We start from the raw sequence: 21,329 nt of genomic DNA on the forward strand, positions 1-21,329 counted from the left end.
CTGCCTCGAGGACTGGACGCTCCTGATCCTGCTTGGGCTGAGCTACCAAAGATCATACCCATCTTCAGTACTGTCTAACGTTAAGTCGGGAAGGTCACGCTGCATGCAGCAGAATGGTGCAGTTTGATGTTCGTTCTTTAACTGTATTTGGAAAGCTGGAAGTCACAACAGCTGCAGCCTATATGAAGTCCACTTCTGTCTAGGGCATCTTGTCAAATCCGCCAGCCCCATAGTGGGGTTTCGCTCTGCACCTAGTAGGATAAAGGCATTTTTACATTCGTACTGCAGGAATGTGATGTACTGTACATTTATACCATATTGCACTGACTCAGTTCCACTCATCTCTCAGGATACTGACTAAGGTCTGGCCTATGCTTAAAAGTTAAGTCGGCAGAGCTAGAGCAGTCAAGGGCAGCGCTAACCTAACCCCGGGCTTGAGATGGGGCTGAATTAATAGAACGCTTCCATAGAGGCAGGGCCAGATTACCAAACTGAGGAGGGTCTTTTTCTGAACACTGTTATAATGAAAGCAAAAGAGTACCTAGCTTATGACAGTCAAATCATGTAGCTCAACGGTTCCCAACATGGGGTTGGGACCCCCTTGGAAGGGCACCAAAGATTACAGGGGCTCTGTGAGGTTTCAGTAATAGAGGTCATTTAGCCCCCGCAGCCCCACACCGGCAGGTGCAGCAGCTCCCCTGAGCAACGCACTGGCTAGGTGCGTGGCCAGAAGGGGGGAGCAGCAGCTCAATGGCGGCCAGAGCAGAAGAGCAGCTCCTCCCACCCCCATGCTGAGCAGGCACCTGGCCAGCATGGAGCAGCCCTTGCCAGCCTGCCAGCATCCACCGCCTCCATTACCCTCAGTCCAGGAGGGAGGGCCACACACCTTCAGTGGCAGTTGCACCAGGGATGGTTTGCTTCTTACTCAGGTAGGAGTAATTTATTATTAATGTAATATAGTTGTTATATGTGTTTATAGGGGTTATATGTGTTGATGGCCAGTGAAGAGTGGGGGGGCATGTGTTTTACCTAGTGTTAACTAGTGGGGCTTTCACTCAAACAGGTTGGGAACCACTGATGTATCTTACTGAATAAGCATGCAAAGAAAGTCAAAGACAACGAGCAGCTTATATACTACAGCGGTAAACAAAAACATTGAGTTATTGTATCCTCAAACGACGGTGCACAAAGTAAAATGCTGTTCGACTGACATGACAGCAAGAGCATCAAGGTTGGTTTCTACCATAGCTGACCAAAGACTATTTTTTATTAAGGCACGTTTGGAGAACACGGGGTAGGAGGTACAGTCAAATACAGTCAATGCAATGAAAATATTCAAGACAGTAGTCATCTTCATTATACAAAATTTGATTCCATTAGCACTCTTATCCTATCACAATATTTTAAATGCTGAAGATTGATACGTTTTGGCAAAAAGCTCAGGCTCTAGTTCATCCAGGTAAGTGTCGGAAAATGCTGCACTCAGGCATTGTTTATCTCCTTTTCGCTTCATACTTGATCGAGACATAAGGAAGCCAAAACTTGTGGCTAGTTCAGCATAACGTTCTTATTTTCATTTCCAAACTTAGTTTATTGAAGATAACATAAAAGCACTAAGCCTCACATTTCCTTCTTCCTCAAAATGAAGGTGTGACTTTAGCCATCTGGAATTTTTTGCTTTACAGTACATTTATATTCTTCATGGTATGACTCAACATTACTTCCAATTTTTTTTGCTTGCTCCTCAAAATCAAACAGACCATAAGCTTAAACTCCTGCGAGGAAGTCAGCAATTTAACAGCAATGACCAGATCCAGACCTGGCTTTAAGCTTTACCCTCGTTTCGTCAAGCTTTTCTAGAATCATATTCCATAAGATACTCAAAGGCAGTGTCCAGGCAGCCCATTTTCTTGCACAATGATCCTGCTTCCTTTGGAGTTTCAACATTTTCCTCAGCATTGTCTATTGCTTCTTTCAAACAGTGAATGCCCTCATAGTTTGTTAAATTGTTTTACAAGACTCAGCATGACAGGACCATCTATCTGACCGACCTTTTAGGACAACAGTTGCTTATTGGATCTTGGGAAGATTGGTGCACAAAAGCTGCCATCACTTGGGTGATGCTGCAGAAAGGCAAGTTTATAGCTTCCATGCAAGAATCAATCCCACAAGTTCCAACTAAGTTCAGAGAATGAGCTGTGTATGGTACAATACACAGCTAGTGGGTTGACTTTTGATTGGAGCCACTGGTGTACATCCAGCACCTGGCTGGGTCTCAGTCCTTTGTTTCACAGCTTCAGATGTAGAATAGTTGATCCAGAGGTAGGAAGGAAGCAGGAATAAAGACAAGATGGAGATGGTGCAGTTGCATTTGATAGTTTATGTGGCTTGCTTCAAATACAATACAGCACCTGAGCAGGTAAAAGCCCTTGACTAATATAACTTTTGTTCTGCAGAGAACTGATAACTTCCTCCCCTTCCTGTAAATGTTAAACCAACTTCGGCAAGAAGCTCAACTATCAATAGTCTAAAACTTCCTGAAAATGAAGCTGAACTTTCTCAAGACAATGTGTGCGAAATTTCTCCATTACCAAAGGCCATTTAACTGGATCTTGTTCCAGACTAACAGCAACATTATCCTCTTCTCACTACTATTCTTTCTGCCTTCTGTATGGACATGTGCTAGGACGAGGGGGTCAGATCATCTTTCCATCATCAGTTGTGACCTGAATTTCAGGAATGCTTGCCTTTCTTCTGCCCTCTCTTAAGGAACAAGTTCATAGCCATATCCTCACTTGGATCAGTTTCTGAGACTGTCTAGCATCTCTGGAAGATTGTGAAGCAGTACTGGGAGAGAAATAGTAAACTGCTTACAAGTCTCCCCAACTTAGCTTTCCTTTTTGCTGCTGTGCTTGGAAATTGTCATGCAGACATTGCATCGAAATGATAATACTATAGTATTATGCAGTGCTGTTAGTGAGTGGAAGTCTGGAAAAAAAATTAAATTTTAGCTGTGAAAGTAAGTTTAAAGTAGAATAAAACCAATGTCAGCAGGGGCCACAAATGATTTTGTGCTCTTCAGCATGAATGATCAAAATCTCCCATGTATATACAGTATATTTCAAGGAGTGGCAGTCCTTCAAGAAGGCAGAGGCCTGGGGCTGAAGCTAGGTGGTCAACCTACCTCCTCAGGAGAGGTGGATTAGCTATCTCAATGGAAAAACCCTTTCCCCTGCTGTAGGAAGTGTCTGTACTCCACTCTATCACTTCCATCATAAAGCATTTAGATTGACTTCACTGCTGGATTGAATTGAACCAGGGGAAAAAGCAAATTTTTTCCTGCCTATGCAGGTGTGACCTAAGTAAATTGCTTTTCTGATCTCCCCAACTGCCCCCTGAATTTGCTCTAGCCAGAGTCCAATGTTCAGTCTTGTCCTCCCTCCTCCCCGCAGAACATCTGCATTGTTTACTGCTCTAGGCCTAGGCCAGGCTCTGAATAGAACCACCTTATGTAGAAAATTTTCTCCAATTTTTATATATCTAGCATAATTTCAAGGACGCTAAATTGAAGGTTTAACCGTTCCACTCCTCTTTGGACATGCACCTCCTTCACAGTTACTAACTGTCATGCATTGACTTAAATCCTGCTAGTAACAGATTACTGGAGTTAAGATGAACTGTCCATCAATGTGAATACAGACTATTACAAACAATCTGCATTCTCTGTAGTCAGAGCCTACATTGTCATACCTCCACCACAGAGGACTATGAAAAACACTGCACCTCAAACCCCTACTCCCACACTGCTTCAAAGAACAGAGCTTTTATATTGATGACCTGACCCATCCAAAGGATCCCATGTTCAGGAAAGCATTGAATACACACTTTGTCAAATGCAGAATGGAAATCTGAGTAAATCAACACGGATTCCTCCTTGCATCAACTATGGTAGAATGAGATTAAAAAATCTGGAGCCAGCTTTTATTAATATGGGGTCTCTCAATTGGCCTGTATCTACTAAAGCCCAAGGCTACCATCTTCCAAAACAGAAGACTTGTTAGCTTTAGCTGTTGCCTGAAGGGAACAGGGTACTGAGAAGCAGATGGACAGCTGGATTCTTACTCTACCAGTGCCTAGAAGTGTACTCCAGGCACTTTGACACAGATGTGACGTTGTTTACTAACCTATGGGGATAAGTCTTCTGCCACCATACAAGAATAAGGTTAAGGATTGCTCATACCTTGGGCTGAAACGACACGCTATGGAGCTGCATGGAATTAAGGGTAGTCTTTTCTTGTACCACACCCCAGCTAACAGGATCTTCATATTTTTCAATAAGCAATATAACTACCATTTATGGTCAGATCAAAGGGGAAACAGGAAGTTCCTGTTTTAACCTTTTATTTCAGGTGTTATGGTCTATGTATTTTTATTTGTAAAGGTAAAGGCAAACAAATGCCCCCTGCCCTTGGAATAGTACTGAATCTTTGGGTAGTTTAGACTGGTACCCCAGAAAGTGCTATCTGCACAAACAATCTTCACCCCTGAGTGAACCCTTAAATCTTTGGCATGGTATAGGAATAGGAAAAGGAAAATCCGCTATGTTAAAGAACAGCAATCTAGTTTCACTTGCTTTTTTAATAACTTACATTTCACTCATACAATATAGCTTTCATTCTAAAAGCACAAGATGCATCACTAGTGCTTTAAAGTGAATCCAAATTACAGCCTCTGCATTTGAATTAACGGAGATTCACAGTCCTTTTGATGCTGACAATGGAAGTGAACATCTCTTGGTCCATTTCATTCCTACAAAGAGAGACAGCAGCATTAAACTCCAAGCAGTAAATACAAAGTAATAAGACAGGGACCAAATTGACTTCCTCCCATAGAATACAGACCACTACTCCAGTCAGAGAAAGTATCACCATCCCGACCTGAACAAGATTTAAAACTCAGAGCCTCAGCCAAAAAATGTAATCAAAGACTGCAGATACAGTTTTCATACGAGGTGTCAGAAATGAAAAAGCTCATCATTGGCTCAAGTTTAGTTTCCTGGCACAACTGAAGCATGCAGCCATGGATGGGGTTCAGGCCTCATTTCAACAAGAATCACTGGTCTAGACTCACCTCAACTTGTGTTGACCAGTGCATTGAGCAACCTAAAAAAAAAAAAGAAGAGAACACTTAATACATCTCTCTCAATTCATGAGGATTATAACCACAATGGTGCAGCCTCAGGCATGAAGTGTAATCAAGTACTGTTTGGGCAGTACTCATTCGAGGTGTCAGAAACTGAAAGCTCATCACAGGCTAGCCGTGGCAGGACACGTCCTGGAACGGTTAATGAAGCAACCTCCACCATCGCAATCTGTCCTACTTTTAACACAGGCAAGCTTTCTTCACTAACAGACTCCAAGTTTAAGTCATAGTGGTTACGCTTATAGCAGAAAAAAATGCTGTAAAAAATGGCTAACACGTTTTAAATTGTAAGCAGGGTAGGTTGTAGCATTAACATGTGTTACCTGGCCCTGCAGCTGGCAGGGGAGGCAGAGATGTGATTTCCCATTTGTCTCAATACACTCACACTACCATTCAGCGAGAGCGTGCACGAAGAGCAGCAGTGGAGCCGGACTAGCCTGGAGGTAGCAGGGGCTGGCCATTGCCAGGCAAAGCACAAGCCCCCCTCGCAGCCCAGGACAAGGCTGGCCCGTACCCCACTCCTGGCTACAGGGCTCCGGTTAGTGCACCACGTGAGTCAGTCCACACTGACCCCAGCTGGCACGTGTGAAAACGCCGCCCTGCCTTGCTCCCCTTGAGAACCGTGCTATACATCCCCGGGGCAGGGGAGTCCTAACACGCGCCAGCCAGCTGGGGAGAGGGACGCCCCGGCCCGCACGGCGGCCCGGGCCCGCTAACACGTGTTACGGCCGCCACCCGTCCACACGGGCTGGAGGGAGAGCGACGTGTTAGTGGCCCCCTTTCTACTCCCGGCTCGCCCGCCGCCGGGCCCAGAGGGCACAGCCAGGAGCCAAGCCCGGACCGGGACTGAGGGAAGGGGCCGGTCCCGGACTCCTGGGTTCCGGCCCCTCTCTCAGCCGGGAGCGTCCCGCGGGGCCAGGTCAGTTCGGCCCGGCAAGTGCGGCCCCTCCCCCCCGGCCCCTCACCGCGCCAACACACCCCCCGCCGCCTCACCGTCCTCGGCCAGCGCCGCGCCGCGCGCGGAAAGAAGGGCCCTGCCTCCTCACCGCGACCTTTATAGCCGCAGCCGGCGGCGCGCCACCATTGGGCAGGCTCTCGCGTCACACCCACACAGCCAATCACAAATAGTCGTTCGCTAAAGCCCCGCCTCCCCGGGCTCGCCTCGGCAGCTGCTCTCCCCTCGCGCCAATCCCGCGAGAGACTCGTCTTTTGGCCTCGCCATTGGGCAGTGGGTGTGAGGGACGTACGATCCTGGCCAATGGCGGCATGGGCTCGCGGCCTGGAGTGAGCAGGTGAGCACCAATCAGCGCAAGGTTGCCTGGGACTGCTGGGATTCGTAGTCCACGGGCCGCGGGGTCCGCTGTACAGTCGGATGGCGGGGGCCGGCGAGGAGGGACTACAAGTCCCAAGGAGCCCTGGGGGAGCGGACCCTAGCAGGCAGCCAGCGCCGGCCAGGGCAGCTGGAGGAGGCGGAGGGAATGTGGAGGGGCGGGGGGGACACGATGGGCCGGAACCGGCCAGCCGCGCTCGGGCCGCCGCCGCTGACAGGTGAGCGCGGGCCCGGGGATCCGATGGGCTGGGGGCGGGGTCTGCGGGGAGCGATGGGGGGCTGGGTCCGGCCCTGTGGGGGGGGGGGGAGGGGCTGTAGGGCCTGGGGGGCACCCAGCGGTGGGGGATCTTTGTCTGGGGAGGGGGTACCGGCGGGGGGGGGGGGGAGGCTGTGCGTGGGGACCTGTGGAAGGATGTGTGGGGCAGGCAGCCGGGGAGGAGAATGGGGGATGGGAGCTGTGGGGGGGGTTGTGTGATCCGTTCCCAGCTCTGCAACAGGGGCGGCCTCCGGGGGAGCTCGTGGTGGAGAAGCTCAGCCGCCTCGTAGGGTAAGGAGCTGTGGCCCTCCGTGCACGTGGGTGACACTGGAGTTCCTCCACACATTATTGCAACAGCTGTTCTATGCTGCACCTGCCTTTAGTTCACTGTTTGACAGCTGGATGATGGCTGTGTGGAGGTGCTGGGAGCTGCCCTGGATAGAGCTGTGCAGGCAGCTCTCTGGGATGATTCTCTTGATTGCAGTTACCTTGTTTTTTTTAATAAAAGCTAAAGCATTTGATAAATCCAAACAGGGGGGTTGTGACTGTGCAGTGCACAATACAGCCAGTGTCTTCTGTCTCCTTATTGGACATAGGCCTCAATAAATCTTGGCTGGCTCTCACTCTCCTCATCCACAATACCTTATGTCTGCTGTGTGCTATTTTATGTACTTCTTTATCATACAGTACATCTCCAATTTATATTGCTAGTTTTGTAGCATGTCCTGCCCAGGGCATATGCTGCTGCTTGCCCTCTCTTTCTCTTGATCACCTTAATAACCATGTTTTCCCCAGGTTTGCGCCCTTAGCTTTCCCATTACATTGCCTCTCAGTGTGCACTCAATAGATTCGGCAATTGCCCCAAGGATATGTTGGTTACAGATCTTCCTTCTTGGGGCAGAGTAGAAAATTGCTTTTCGAATCTTTCATCTCAAACATCCTCTTCAGTTCAGCTTGATTTTCCTGCCCACTTCTAGCTGCTGTCCATGTGACCAGAGCCACTTTCTCCTACTTGATCAGATTTCAACCTGCTGATCTTTTTTGTTCTGTGGAACTGTGAAGCGTGGGCTCTCTTTCAGTTCAGCCTGCCTTCGTGGTGGGGTTCCATTGTAAAACACTAATTGGGAACCTTTCTGCTGTATGCTGATAGACATTAAAGGAAAGATCGGTGTAGACATCAACAGCTTTTGATGCACATGGAACAAGTAAGGAGTAGGTTACTGTGCTCTCCCTGTGAAGATTAACTGCACTGCAAAGAACTCCTATGTGGCATGAATGTATTTTCTGAACTTTGAAAATGGTACCAAGTCATTTCTTTCTCCTCTGATAATTTCAGTCTTCCTCCTTAAACTCTCTGTGCAGCTTCAATTCACCTCTGTCCTAACCCGATTAGTGCTGGTGGTAAGTACCTGTTGCATTTCAGCGTAGAATGACTGCGGGGTGAGCAATTCCCGCCTAGAGCTGGAGTATCAATTTGTGACATTTGCTAAGCGCTCTGTGCTGGAAAGGCTGTATAAGTGGGTGGGGGTTGGACTGTGCCCTTGTTACACTCCCCATGCAGAATGGGGGCAATCATCCCCCATCTCCATGGCAGCCATCTCCATGGCAGTATCCCTAGCTGCTCCTCTGGATGGCTTTCTCTGAGGGAAGTGGGTAGGTCAGGGAGACTGTACATTGGCCTCCTTCCCTCTCTCCCCCTCCTCCTCACTGGCTCTGGAGTTGCCCACTGAAAATTAATGTAGCCACAGACCTCCTTAAGTGGGGGCCCCAGGGCAAGCACTAGCTGAGGACTGAACTGCGTTGCCAGGTAACGGTGAGGGGGCCACACAAGGCCTCCATGCCCATAGACTAGTGTCCCTTCAGGATCCTTGCTTCATTCTGCAATTTCCCCCCAACAGAACAATGCAGTGAGATTCTCTTGGAGTTTCCTGGCCCCATATGGGTATTACTGCCTGGAGTCACAGATGTGCCCAAATCTCTCTCACACATCAGGTGAGATGGAGGAATGGAAATATGTGTTAACTTAACTTGCCTCTCTGTGTATGCAGCCCACGTCGGCTAGGAATTGATATGGAATTGTCTCCGTATATATGACAATGAATATTTATATGCATTTACATACATAAATGCATAGGGTTGTTGGTCAGTTGGCTAGGGATTTTAAATAATTCTTGTACATAGATATCTACCTGCCATGGGGTGCAAACTGTGCCATTTTCTGAATAAGGATAAAAAACGCATTTAAATTAAAACCGAGCCAGGTCCTGATGGATGTCCATTGAAGTCAGTGGAGAACCTCCTGTTTACTGCAATGGGCACTGGATCAGACACTGAATCTGTCTGCAGTCGCATGCTGAGGTAGGTACTTGGTAACAGGAGTGAATATCTGGTAAATCGGCTGTAAAACCTCTGATAGGCCGCACTCCTCCCAGACTAAGTCGATATTACAGTGTCTGAAATAGAGTGAGCCATTGGCCTCCATTGAAGGGTCAATGTTGACTTCAGCTGGCACTGTGGCATCTTGACACCTCTGAAAAAGCTGCCCCTTATTTAGGTGCCTGAATCTGGGGGGGTAACTTTCCATACCCAAGTTTGAAGATTTTGATCCCAAGCTCTCTGAGAAAGGCTGAATGTGGCTAATCAAACACCTGTGACCTACTATGGCTGTTAAGATAGAAGGCTGGGTTGGGGTTGCTTTGTTGACGTAGTGACTATGTTTCTGAAGGAGATGCTGCCCGTAACAGAGAGATCAGAAATGACCCTGGTTTCAGGCAGGGCCTTGTGTGATTCTGCAGGGAAGAGAGGAAGTGTGGGTTGCAAGACGTTGCTTCCTGCACCCGTTCTGCCTGACATAATCCCTGCACTTGTCAGCACTTGTCACTTACAAGTTTCAGTTTAAATCCTAAACAGAAAAACCTTTTTTGCATGATTATTGCTCTCCCAGGTGAGCAGCCTTGTCACTTTCCCAGTTAGAGGAGGATGAACTGTTCAGGAACGTTGTAGGGGCAGCCGAAACCTAGCCAAAGCATCAAAGGCTCGCTGACGTAGGTGTCAACAATTGAGACGAGCTTGAACATTTACAAATAAATTTAGCTACGAGTTCCCTCCCTCCCCCCCCATTGTCAAATTAATTGTGCTTAAAATCCACCCTTAGCAAATCCCAGCAGAGGTTTCCTTTATCCACTGGCGAGAGTTGGGAATTTTGTTCCCATTAGTTGGTGTTTGTGCATGCCTAACATTGTTATTGTGAGAGCTGTCGGGGGCAGAAACCTGGATACCCACTTTCCTTTATCTAGGAGATTGCAGCCGCATACAGTAACTTGCTAAAGAATCTATTTCTGTTACAGGTTCCTCTGTGTGGCTGCCTGGGACTTCACCTTGCCCAGTCACTCCCCAGCAGGAATTCTGCAGGCTTTTGGAGCAGACCCTGGCTCTCTATGGCAGTCGGGAGATATGGGGGGAGGAGGAATGTCATACCTTTGGAGTTCTGCAAAATATTCCTTACTGCCAGGGCTCACTGGGCAATCTAAAAGGCTCCATATTGCCGGAATCTGATTCCAGAAACTTGTCACCACCCCAGAAAAGGAGTTTGCTCCACTGTAGTCCAGCGTTTTTCTGCTCAAGGCTTGATTCAGTAATAATCCTGTAGCGAAGGCAAAGACCTGGGCAGATAGTGATTAACCCTTTCCTTACCAATCACTGGCTGGTGGGTCCATCCCATTACATTTGCGCCAGCAGTTCTCAAACTTCTTGGCGCCACGACCCACATCTGACAACAAAAATTACTACATGATCACAGGTTGGGGGGGGGGGGGGGTGCGGGGGCGGCCTGGGCCGGAGCCTGAGCCCCGCCACCTTGGGCTGAAGCCCTCGGGTTTCGGCTTCAGCCCCAGGCCCCAGCGAATCTAACACTGGCCCTGGCAACCCGATTAAAATGGGGTTGTGATCCACTATGGGTTGAGAACTGCAACCCATCTGGATCTATGCCATGCTCATCACTAGAGAAGCACTGAGTTGCGTGCATCGTGCAGTCAGCTATTTGGAACACATGCAGCTGTTACCACTTAAAGAAATCAGCAGTTATCGTTAATTGTGTTACCCTAGTGGCTAGGGGCCCGAACAGAAAATGGGGCTCCACTGTGCAGGTGCTGTATATGTAAGAAACAGGCCTGCCCCCAAGAGTTTAGAACTTGAATGGACAAGGTGGGAGAAAGGGCTTGCTATTGTTATCCCCATTTTACAGATGAGGAACAGAGAGATGAAGTGACTTGCCCAAGGACACATGGGGAGTCTGTGGCAGAGGAAATTGATCCCAGCTCTCCAGTCCCAGTGTCTTCATTCACATGCGGTGGGGAAGGAGTGTACTGCACTGTTTCCCAGAAATGCCACAGTAAACTCAGATATGACAGTCTGGAAAGTGCCGGATTTGCTTTTTTGAGTGCTCTGCACTGTGGCTGGTCTTGCTCAGCTGCAAATAAAATGCCCCAGTAAGGTGTGGCTCGGAGAAGGTAAAGCTCAGCTCTCTTGTGAAATATGCCTAAGTGGTGTTGGGCAACCAAGGCCAAACGGGTGCACAATGGAGTAGGTGTAAACATTCGGTGAGTGCAGATAGCTCCAGAAGCCTAAGAAAGATGCTGTTGTTAGGGAACAGTACTGCCTGTGTTAACCCCTCTGCAGCTGCAGCTGGACAGCCATCAATTCATGCTGCTGGGGTCAGAAACACGGTAGATTGTTCGGTGTGGTTTGTTGTTCTTGATTGTGCAACTCCCCATAGCTAGGATGTGCTCTCCATGAAGCTGTGTTATGTGACAAGCTGAAGGGGAATTCCAGAGGAAGGGATTATGAAGCAAATATGTTTACTTGGGACTGATTCTAAGTGGTACTGAGCATCCTGCAACTTCCAGTTGACGTGGGTGTGTTGTGGGTGCCCAGCCCCCCTCGGGAACAAGCTCTGTTTTATTATATTTGATCTTACACAGTCTCTTCTGGCTTTAAAATCTATACATCTTTCACTGGAGTAATGTTAGTCTTCCAGGCTGCGTATGGCCCTGCTGGAACAAACACACCTACTCTCTCCATGTCATCAGAAGGACATTTGAGAAAAAATCCTTCCCAATCTTTCTACTGCACCCTTGGATTATGAAAACAAGCACCATTTAAACACCTGTTTGCTTTTTGTCCTTTTATGCTGCTTCCCACACATGCATGTTACTTGATTTACTTTGGGCGATGAAGCCAGGCCTCAGTAGTTTCCCTAACTGGCGCAGTCCCATCACGATGGCGTCTGGGGTCTCAGAGGTGCATTTGAAGATTTGAGGGAGGAATTTTCAAAAGGACTCTGCACTGGTCTAGTTCTGCTCCCACTGAAGTCAATGGTCAAATTCCCATTGATTGAAATGGGAGCAGAGTGCAGGGCACATCTGAAAATCCCACCACAAATTTAAAAAACGTGTGTTAGTCAAAACGTCACTGGAAGATTTTGGTCCATTTTGGCTATTGCAAACTGCCTCCTTCCCCCTTTAACACAGCCTGTTTCGAGCTTCAGCAGAGTCAGTGACTCTTAGGAGCTAGGAGAAAACAAATAGGAGTTTGATTTGAAAGCTATGGCGAAAGGGCTGCCCTGTGTTTCCTCTTGGAGATCACTAACTGCATCAGGGGCAAGCCTAAAATCCTGTGACCTGATTCCTATCTCACGAGAGCAGCTTTCGCAGTCCTGTAACTCCCTTGACTCCAACACACCATCTCCTAATCTACACCTATGTTCGCTCTTCAGACAGACTCTCAGCTCAGTATCAGGGCTTTCTGATTACCACAATTCCAGTCAACCCAATGTTCCTTGGGGTATGTCTGCACACAGTGAGTTGCTGTTTATTCAACTACTAAAAGGTAGGAATAGTTTGGGAATTTCTGCCCTTCTTTAGCCCAGTTCTAAAATTCCTCTAGAGTGAAAACTGTGTGTACTGACCTCCATGTGTGGGGAGGGTTTTCCTTCCTAGTCTAAATCTCTTTGGTCTCAGAGAGCTGCCAGGACAAAGCCGAGACGGGGAGTTGGGATTGGCCGAGCTGTGGGATTTTCCAGCTGAATTTACATATCACCCACTTCTCTGCGTGCCTTTCAGTTTACATCACTGAGAAGCGATACATACACAGACACGCACGCAGATAGTGGAAGAGACATTTTGAAAGAGTAAAAGTCTGCCCAGCGCTGGAGCGCTTAGCTGCTTGCCGAACTTTGCTTCTTGCTTCCAGCTTGAATAGCCACGAGTGAATTTCGCACAAGGTAAAGCATTTGCCCTGTGTAATGAGTGTCATGTGCATATCAGCAGAGTTTCTGTTTGCAGCACAGTCGGAAGGCGGCTGTTGTTTTATAGTAATCAGTGACAAGTGAGGAAGTATTATGTGCTTTTATAACCGGATGCAGAGCTTAGTGAGGAAGCTGGATGGAGCTGAAATCCAAGTCCCGTCCCTTACCTATCACCTGCAGCTAATTGGAATATATTAAGCTATCTTAATATGCTGCTATAAAAGGTCAGCTTGATGAGTCATTAACCCTTTCCTGAACAGTGACCGGGGGACTCTACATTTCCAAAACATGTCACAAATGCCAACTAAAGAGGTCTCATGTGTCAGCTACTCTTAAAAATGCCACTCCATTGTAAAGGGCTCTGTATTATTTAAAGGAACCGTTTTAATGGTTTATTATTATGGGGGTTGGTGCATTCTCTCTTTAAAGCTGCTACTAGATTTCTGCACTTTGGAAATCACCATTGTCACAAACTTATCTTCAGGAATCAAGGATCTGTTCTCAAATGTCAAAGTATTCCTAAGTGCCTTCACGGCTACCTTTTGCAACCATTCCTATCTGAGCTGTCGGTATTCTCTTTAAAAAAAAAAAAAAAAAAAAAAAAAAAAAAAAAGGCCCCGGTTTCCTTGTTCTGATCCTAGCTGAAAGTTTCTCTAGTAATAGTGTTAGCTGGCTTGCATTGCATTTGATTGTCCTTGTTTTAAGCAGCAAAGTTTAAGGAACTGTAGTAATATGAGCAGGCAACTGAAACGCACTGAAATTTTTCTCCTTGATTTTTTTGAGATTTCTAGTAAGGGAAGATAGCTGGCATATTTCAGATGAGTCTTTAAAGCAAACAAATTGCACCCAGAACACGGGTAAAGCATATCATCAAATTTCAAAGTGGAGTTAAAAAAAAAAAAAAAAACGAGCTACATATGTTTGGATAATGATTATGGCTTGTGTTTCTCGGAATGTCTTCCAGCCAGAAGAATCGTAGAGTGCTTTAAATGGACTTGCTGGACCCTGCCAGAGAAATGCAGCCACCTTTAGGATGGAACGTAGTGGTTGTTTAATGGCCGACAACAACAGTACGCAATAGTTTAAAACAGGCAGAAAGAAGAAAGTCATCCAACTGAACCTGCAGGGAAGTTTTTTAGGGAGAGAGAATGTAATGTCCTGCTTTTAGTGTCGGGGCTGAGGCAGATGTTCTACCTCTTGGCAGTCGTTCCCTTGGTGTTAACAGGGATTTCTTTGATAACTTATTAAACTGTATCACTGGGGGTGTTTGATGGTGTTTAAATCCCTGCACAATTCAAATGAAAGAGGGCTTTTAAATCCATTGCAACCAAACACCAAGGGTTTGATTGACTGGGGACAGATTAGCTTCTATTCAGCTGCTGCTTTTTCACAGGCAAATTCCTCTACCACGGAATATTTGAGGAGCTTTTGGATAAATTGTGGGAGCTGGGGAAGTGCGAAGTGAAGGGGATGAGATCAGGGTCTGTGTTTGTACTGCAGGTTCTTGGTTCTCTTATCACTCCTCCTGGGTTAGTCAGCCAGTTCTGACGTCCTCTAAAATAGGCAGCTCTGCTTTGTTTCAGATGTGTATGTTTTGTGCACGTGTACAGTACCACCGGGGCTGAGGTTTGGATGGATTCTTCCATGGTCCTGGCTCTGATGCTGACTCGCTGCCTAATCTTGTGCTGAGGGCACTGCCCCACTCTGCACCTCAGTTTACGCCCATCCCGCCCGGTGAAATGGGAAGAATATCTACTTCCCTCCCCCTCTGGGATATGGTGAGGCTTAGCTAATACGCGTACAGAGCTCTGAACATGGAAAATGCTGTGTGCACATTCTGTGTTATTATGTAAAGTAGTAAATTGAGCATTAGGGTTTGTTTAATTACTGTAGTGCTGGGACAGGTCTGCAATAGGTAATGGCAATAGGTTTCCCTGGAGAGCCCCATGGCAACTGAAAATGGCTTCAGATCTTTAAAAGTGAATTGTGGGACCAATTAGTGCCAGTTGTGATGTGATTTTTAAAAATTTTACTGTTTTTTTAACTATAATCTCTCATGATCATGCTTTAATTTTGAAGCTCTAACTTCCACTGAAGTTGGGGTTCTTGTCTCCCGATAAGGAGAGCTGCAAGAACGCACCCTTAAAGTGTAACTTTATAAAAATGCACACCTCCAAAAAATGGCTCTGTATGTGATATAGGATATGACACAACACTGATAGCCCTGGAAGGGAGTCACACGTGGTATTAAATATAATCTTGGGACCGAATTTTCAAAAGAATTCAGCTGCAATTAAGGCAAGATTTTTTAAAGTTCTGCAACATGCTGATCTTCTCTGTCAGTCTGACCATTTATTCATTTGAATTCTTGAAAATCTGGCCTCAGTTGTAGGTAGGGTGACCAGAGAACAAGTGTTGAAAAATCAGGTGGTGGGGGGAGGTAATAGGCACTTATATAAGACAAAGCCCTGAGTATTGGGACTGTCCCTATAAAATCAGGACACCTGGTCACCCTAGTTGTAGGTGCTGGACCCTTCTGAAAGTTGAGCCCTTTGACCTTTGTGCAATAGGAAATTCATTTGCTAGGAGAATTTTTTCCCCCAGGTTTCCTAAAATCAAGTCGGGGAAAGCATCTTGAAGCATAGTTTTGGTTTTCCATGCTGCAAGACTGAGTGACCTTTGACCTCTGATCTAAGCTATGATGTGGCCTTATATCTAAGGAAAAATTAGATGCGTTGTTCCCTTGAAACAAAATTGGTTTTGATCCAGTTATAAGAATGTGTAAAAGTTATTGCTTCCATTTTTAAAGCAAAATATTGCAAAGAGTTTGTCCATAACAAAAGCTGATTATTTTTTGGACGGGGAAAACCTTTAATTCGGGGGTGATTTTAAAGCAGTCTTTGTGCATGTGAATTCGACATTCAAACAGCCAAGCAACCCCCAGTGCTGTTGTGCATGCAGTCTCAGCTCTGCATTCAGTTCACATGTTGCTATGAAGGTCTACAATTCAAAAAAATAGCTGTCATTTGTATAGATAACAGCTGCCAGCAATGATGTGCTCACTTCACAGGGGCTCAGAGAAGTAGCATGATGTCTGAGCCCAGCATAGGAACATACATAGAACTGAAAGACTGATTCTGTTCCTGAAGAACAAAGACCAGTGCTACAAAACCTGCCATCCCAAATGGTAGTAACTGGGCCCCCTTTTATTGTACCTCCGGTAACAATATTTTGCATTTCTCTAGCGCAGTCTGTTGGCGGATCGCAACACGCTTTCTAGACCTCTCTAAAACACCTGCAGTAGCTCACCCAGAAGTTACAGGCTGGTGCAGGAATCACTTGGTGAAATTCTCTGGCCTGTGTTGTACCAGCTCAGGCTGGATCATCATAATGATCCTGTTAGCGGGTTGCCCTCGCTGGCCCGGTTGCTGGGGTCCTCCCTCGGGCTCTGTCTGCGGGGGAGGCCACAGCGCCTTCCTACACAGGGGAAACAGTTCGCTTTCGGCAAGCCAGCAGTCGATTGCTCTAACCCTTAGGCAGGGCGAGCCAGCAAGTCAGCAGTGGGTTCGCTCTCTGGAGCGGAAGGGAGCAGCAGGCTCTCATCAGGGTGGGTAGGAAAAGGGGAAGAGGGGGACACAGGCCCACCCATCTCCATTGTGTCCGGCCCAGGGCCCTAGCAGTGGCAAAAGCGGTTGCCACTGTGACGGCGTGGCTCCCGCCGCAACACACCGACTAGGCCTCAGACTCAGCCACAAGCTATGGCTGTCCCTCCCTGCTGGCCCCAGTACCTGTCTCCCTGGTATCGTGGGGGTATTCCATCTGGGGTTGGCCCATCAGTCCCTCCTCATCCACGGGTGGCAATGCGGGGAGCTCCTCTTCAAGGGGCAGCTCCTCTAAGTCATTTGGCACAGGGAGGGGCTCAGCTTCCGGCAGCTCCTCCAGGTCCTGTCCGGCCTCAGGGGGTATCCTCCACCCGGGTTACTCCAGGGCCTCTGCCCAGTCCCAGGCCACCGGTGACTCGGTCCAGTCCAGGTACCTCAGCCCAGCTCTGGGAAGGCCCTACCCAGTCTCCAGGCCCGGGTGGGGCCAGGGCTGGTTGGCAGCGCTACTCCAGCCTAGGCCTCTACCAGCAGGGCAGCACATCTGTCTCCAGCGGCAGTCTCTCCCTGACTGTGCTCTGGGGCTGGGCTTTTATACCGCCCCTTCCTGTGGAGGCTCCGCCCCACTGCCGCTGATTGGGCTGGCCGGGCGGTCCTATCGCGGCCTAGTTCCCTTGTTGCCGGGCAGACCTAGCTGCTGGGCCTGATTGGGTCCATTCAGGCTGTTCGCGCCCTCCCTCGGGCTCTGTCTCCAGGGGAGTCGACAGCGCCTTCCTACAGGTCCCCTCTGGGCTTGAAAATCTAAAGCTTCACAGCTGCCCACAAGGCGGGTGTTGTTATCCCCATTTTACAGATGGAGAAACTGAGACTCAGAAAAGTGAGCGGACTCACCCCAAGTCATCTGCTGAAACTACAGCCAGTCACACTACTCCTGAGACTGGATCTGTTCTTATTTGTTCCTTAGCCACAAGACTGTCTTTGCCTGCTTTTGCACCAGTCAAGGATTGAATAGGCCAGTGGGTCCCAACCTGTTCTCTGCCGTGGCACCCCTTGACACCTTTAATTATTTTGAGGTGCACCACCATGTAGTCTCCAAATGGACTCATGAATATTCATGAGCCAATCCAGAACTCTTCAAAACATTCCATGGCACACCCGCTCAGGCCTGGCGACACACCATGGCACACCGGTTGTGAAACCCTGGAATAGGCCATAGAGACTGAACTCCTCTTGCAGCTGCAGACAGAGTCCCCTCCAGGGCAGAAGTTGTGACCCATTGGCTCTGCTCTGTGTTCAGCATTGCGGGTTCTAGGGCTGGCAGTCCAGCAGAAAGCTATCTATCTATCACATGCACACGGGTAAAGGCTGAGAGAGAGACGGTAATAGCACATAGAACCAGCTTTGCTGAGCCCTGACGTGTGACTCCGTTCAATGCATGCTAGTCTTCAGGTGTCTGGGATTCTTTATGGAATAGAGAAGGTGTGATAGCCGAATATAAGTTCCCAATCCATAAAGCTAGCCTCCTGCTTGGTAACCAGCCTTTCTAGAGGGATCCCCTCTCAGTGGCTTTTCAGCTTTCCATCAGACAACATTTTTTGGCCTGGAAGCAAAACACGGAGAACCCATTCTTACTGCAGCATGGCTAGGGGGAGAGAGTTCAACCCATGATGGCAGGTTCTGTGCGGATTAACTGACCTCCCAAGAAGTGACTCAGGAAGAGTTATGGGTGTAACGGAACGAGACAGAACTATGTAGTTACTGATTCCCCTCACACGTACTTCCCTTTCTGTCTGCATCTGGCCCAATGTTGGACCAGCTCACCATTAATTTCACTTTGTTGCCCTCTCTCTGCCCTGTAATAGTGCAAATGTGCAAATAAGCTAAAGAATGTGTAACCATCTAGTACAGACTTGCATCACCACAGAGAGCACGATGAACAAATGTTTGTGATTTTATCATTAAAATACCTGCTTCAAATTGAAGACATCCTACGACATCAGGCTTTTGTGAGATACAATTAGAGGACCCCCACATCCGTCCTTGCTACCATTAGACCGGCTCCATGCAAACAGCCCTGCTTGGTATGATTTCACCAGCACAGCAGTTGCAACTGCATTGCACAGTCTTAGAGACGACTCGAGTGTAGCTTGGCGGGGAGGAAGAAAGACACACTTATGAAGCTTCTGAACTGGACTGCATTGACCATTCAGCACATAAGGTTGGGAGATGGTTGAAGATTCCTTGGCAAATACCAGATGCTCTGTATGAGGCATCGCATCGACCCGTTCCTTCTTTTTAGGTGCAGTTCTGTATCTAAGGAGATTAATTGGTGAGTCTCTGTCCCGACGCCAGTGGAAGTATCCCCGTCACTGCCATCATGCCTCTCAACCCACAATGGGCCAAATGTGGAACACAAGTTGTGATGTAGCCCCAAAAAGAGGAACAGAAAATGATATTCATGCAGGAGGCTGGAAATCTGTGGGAGTCCTTCCCTCGTGTAAATGACCCTTCCTAGGCCCGGGCTTCCTGCGTCTTTACTTCTGTTGTAAATACCCCTCCCCAATGAAAGGAAGGGGACGCCAGGTTTGTGCGGTGCACAGGGAGCTCTGGGACTGGAAAGAGGGACATCCCTCGAAATGAGCAGTTGCACCATTCACACTGCCTTGTCGGCAAGTGCATGAGAGAGGTCAAAGGCTCGTCTGGCCGTAGAGACCATGCTCCCTTTTTACTCAGAGGTGCTCCTTCCTGGGTAGGATTGAGGCGTCTTACTTAGGAAGGGCAGCATGGGAAATTCACACTGCTGCTGACTGTGCTTCACCTGCTTTGTAGAGTGGGTCTTGTTCCCTGTAAACTGTCAGCCAGACCCAGATTTTTTGGCTGGGTTACTTAGGTAGGACTTCTGGGATCTAAAAGTGCAGTGTGAGTGCTTGAATCCACCCCTCCTGCCCCCCCCCCCCCCTGCAGCTGGTAACTGTCAGTCATGTGATTTAGTGAAAGGCTGGCCCTACTGCTTCCTCTTTTTTATTTGCTCTTGGCAAAACCAGGGAAGATGCATTAAAGAATAAGCTGCAGGGCAGAGAAGATCTGCAGACCTCTGGATCCAGTCAAGCTGGCTAGCTGTCCTCACGGTCCTACTCCCTTCCTCAGGTATGACCCCAAGTCCTTTGCCACTAGCTATGGCACCCGGCCACATGAACTGTTTATACTTCCTTGGTTTTTTAGTGCAAAATAGAGACTGCCCTTTCGCTGCAGCACTGAGTTGGCTGCCCCCTGCCCCTCGGTCTCCAAAAAATGGGGACTGTTAGGGCCTTCTCTGTGTAGCTGGGCCGCCAAGGCTGCTTGAGTGGACTTCTAAGGCCACTTGCTTTTCTGAGGAGCTAAGAAGGACATCACAGCCCCAAGGATATTGTTATTCCTTGCCAATCTTTTATTTTAAGGTCTTCCTGCAGGATCACGGTGTGCACGTATGTTGTATGACACAGAATACATCACGGCATTAAGGCATCATTTTTGGGGCAGCCTGCACCCGTACCTCCTCAGGCTGCGATTTTGTCAGCCTCATCTGTGCTTGGAGGGAAGGAGTCCAAGGAAAATGCAGTGTGCTGGAGGAAAATGGTGCAGATTCGTCAAGGGCTAGTGTTGATCCGCTGCCCCTGCTTGGCATGAGGAGGATGTGACTTTTGGATGTAAAATCAAAGTCCTATCCACTTGTGGCCACCCAGGACCCCATGATAATTTCTGCAGGAGTCATAGGCTGCTAACCCTCGTGTCCTAAGCAAATTCCAGGTTGAGTCGTTTGACAGTCTGCCTCCCCGTAATTCCTCTGGTGTCAGTTGGCTAGGATATTCTTTGGTGTCAGTCCAGAAACTGGTGTATAAGTGGCTGTGCACTATCAGATGGCTGCTTTTTAGAGGAGGCTGCATTTCAGGACTTGGCGAAGCGATTCCTAGGTCTGGCGGTTGAATTCGTTTGGGATGAAAGATGATAGAAATATAAATCTGAGTGGTGGCTGCGGCTGTTCTGTAAGAACCCGAGACGCCACTCAACATTCTGACCATTGCTTGCAGCCCGCTAGTTTGCTGTTCAGAGAACACCTGTAGCGGATTCCCGTCTGCCTAGCTCAGGGGGGCTGCTCAGCCAAGCAGACATTTAAAAAGAAGAGTGGATGATCCTTGACTTCTGGCCAGTATACCCTTTTTTATCTAGAGTTTGACCTAAAGCCAACAGGCGTCTTTCCATCAGTTTGAATGGGCTTTGGACCAGCCCCTAAGAGGGTGTATGTTTTGCCCATCCTTGACGTACCTGCTCAGTTCCCTTTAGTATTAAACACTTCCACAATCCCATCTGGAGAAGACATGTAACCAGGGCCCCATGTGTAATGAATTTACATGACTGTACAAATTGTCCCTAGTTGTCCTTCTTTTTAATAGTCCATCCTTGAGCTCCAGAACCAGAGCTTCTCTTTCCTTCCTGGAGTCTCCATCCCTTATGGATGCAAAGAAAACCTTCAAAGGAGGAGAGAGTGAAGTGGAGTCTGCCTGAGTCTGCACACAGCCTGAAATGCTCCCTGAGGGGTCAGATTGCCTCTTTTCATCTCACTGGGTGTTGGTTCACACTGCAAGCTAATGAGAACACTTT

General features: G+C 48.0%; 1 protein-coding gene, 1 long non-coding RNA gene and 2 other non-coding genes across 6 annotated transcripts in view; 1 reads left to right on the top strand and 3 right to left on the bottom strand.

Moving 5' to 3' along the window:
- Positions 1-4,618: 4,618 nt before the first annotated feature.
- Positions 4,619-6,275, bottom strand: LOC137144018 (uncharacterized). Its single transcript, XR_010917309.1, has 3 exons — positions 6,196-6,275; positions 5,131-5,162; positions 4,619-4,809 (listed from the first exon to the last, which is right to left on the bottom strand). It is a non-coding gene; the product is annotated as an uncharacterized lncRNA (long non-coding RNA).
- Positions 4,959-5,042, bottom strand: LOC137144187 (small nucleolar RNA SNORD60). The gene has a single exon (XR_010917349.1). It is a non-coding gene; the product is annotated as a small nucleolar RNA SNORD60 (small nucleolar RNA).
- LOC137144184 (small nucleolar RNA SNORD60) lies at positions 5,233-5,315 on the bottom strand. Its single transcript, XR_010917346.1, has one exon. It is a non-coding gene; the product is annotated as a small nucleolar RNA SNORD60 (small nucleolar RNA).
- A 426-nt stretch (positions 6,276-6,701) lies between the features above and the next one.
- The window catches only part of TRAF7 (TNF receptor associated factor 7), a 44,084-nt gene continuing 29,456 nt past the window's right edge, over positions 6,702-21,329 (top strand). Inside the window, exons 1-2 of one of the 3 annotated variants that reach the window (XM_067534152.1) lie at positions 8,712-8,780; positions 9,050-9,146. The gene's annotated coding sequence lies outside the window, so the exon portion shown is untranslated. Of the gene's footprint in view, positions 6,751-8,711; positions 8,781-9,049; positions 9,147-12,963; positions 13,069-21,329 lie in introns of those variants that run through there. The other 2 variants (XM_067534150.1, XM_067534151.1) reach the window with 2 other exon arrangements.

Source organism: Emydura macquarii, unplaced genomic scaffold (genome assembly GCF_026122565.2).
Source record: "Emydura macquarii macquarii isolate MOO-44397 ecotype Brisbane River unplaced genomic scaffold, CSIRO-AGI_Emac_v2 contig_3390, whole genome shotgun sequence".
Classification (NCBI taxonomy): domain Eukaryota; kingdom Metazoa; phylum Chordata; order Testudines; family Chelidae; genus Emydura; species Emydura macquarii.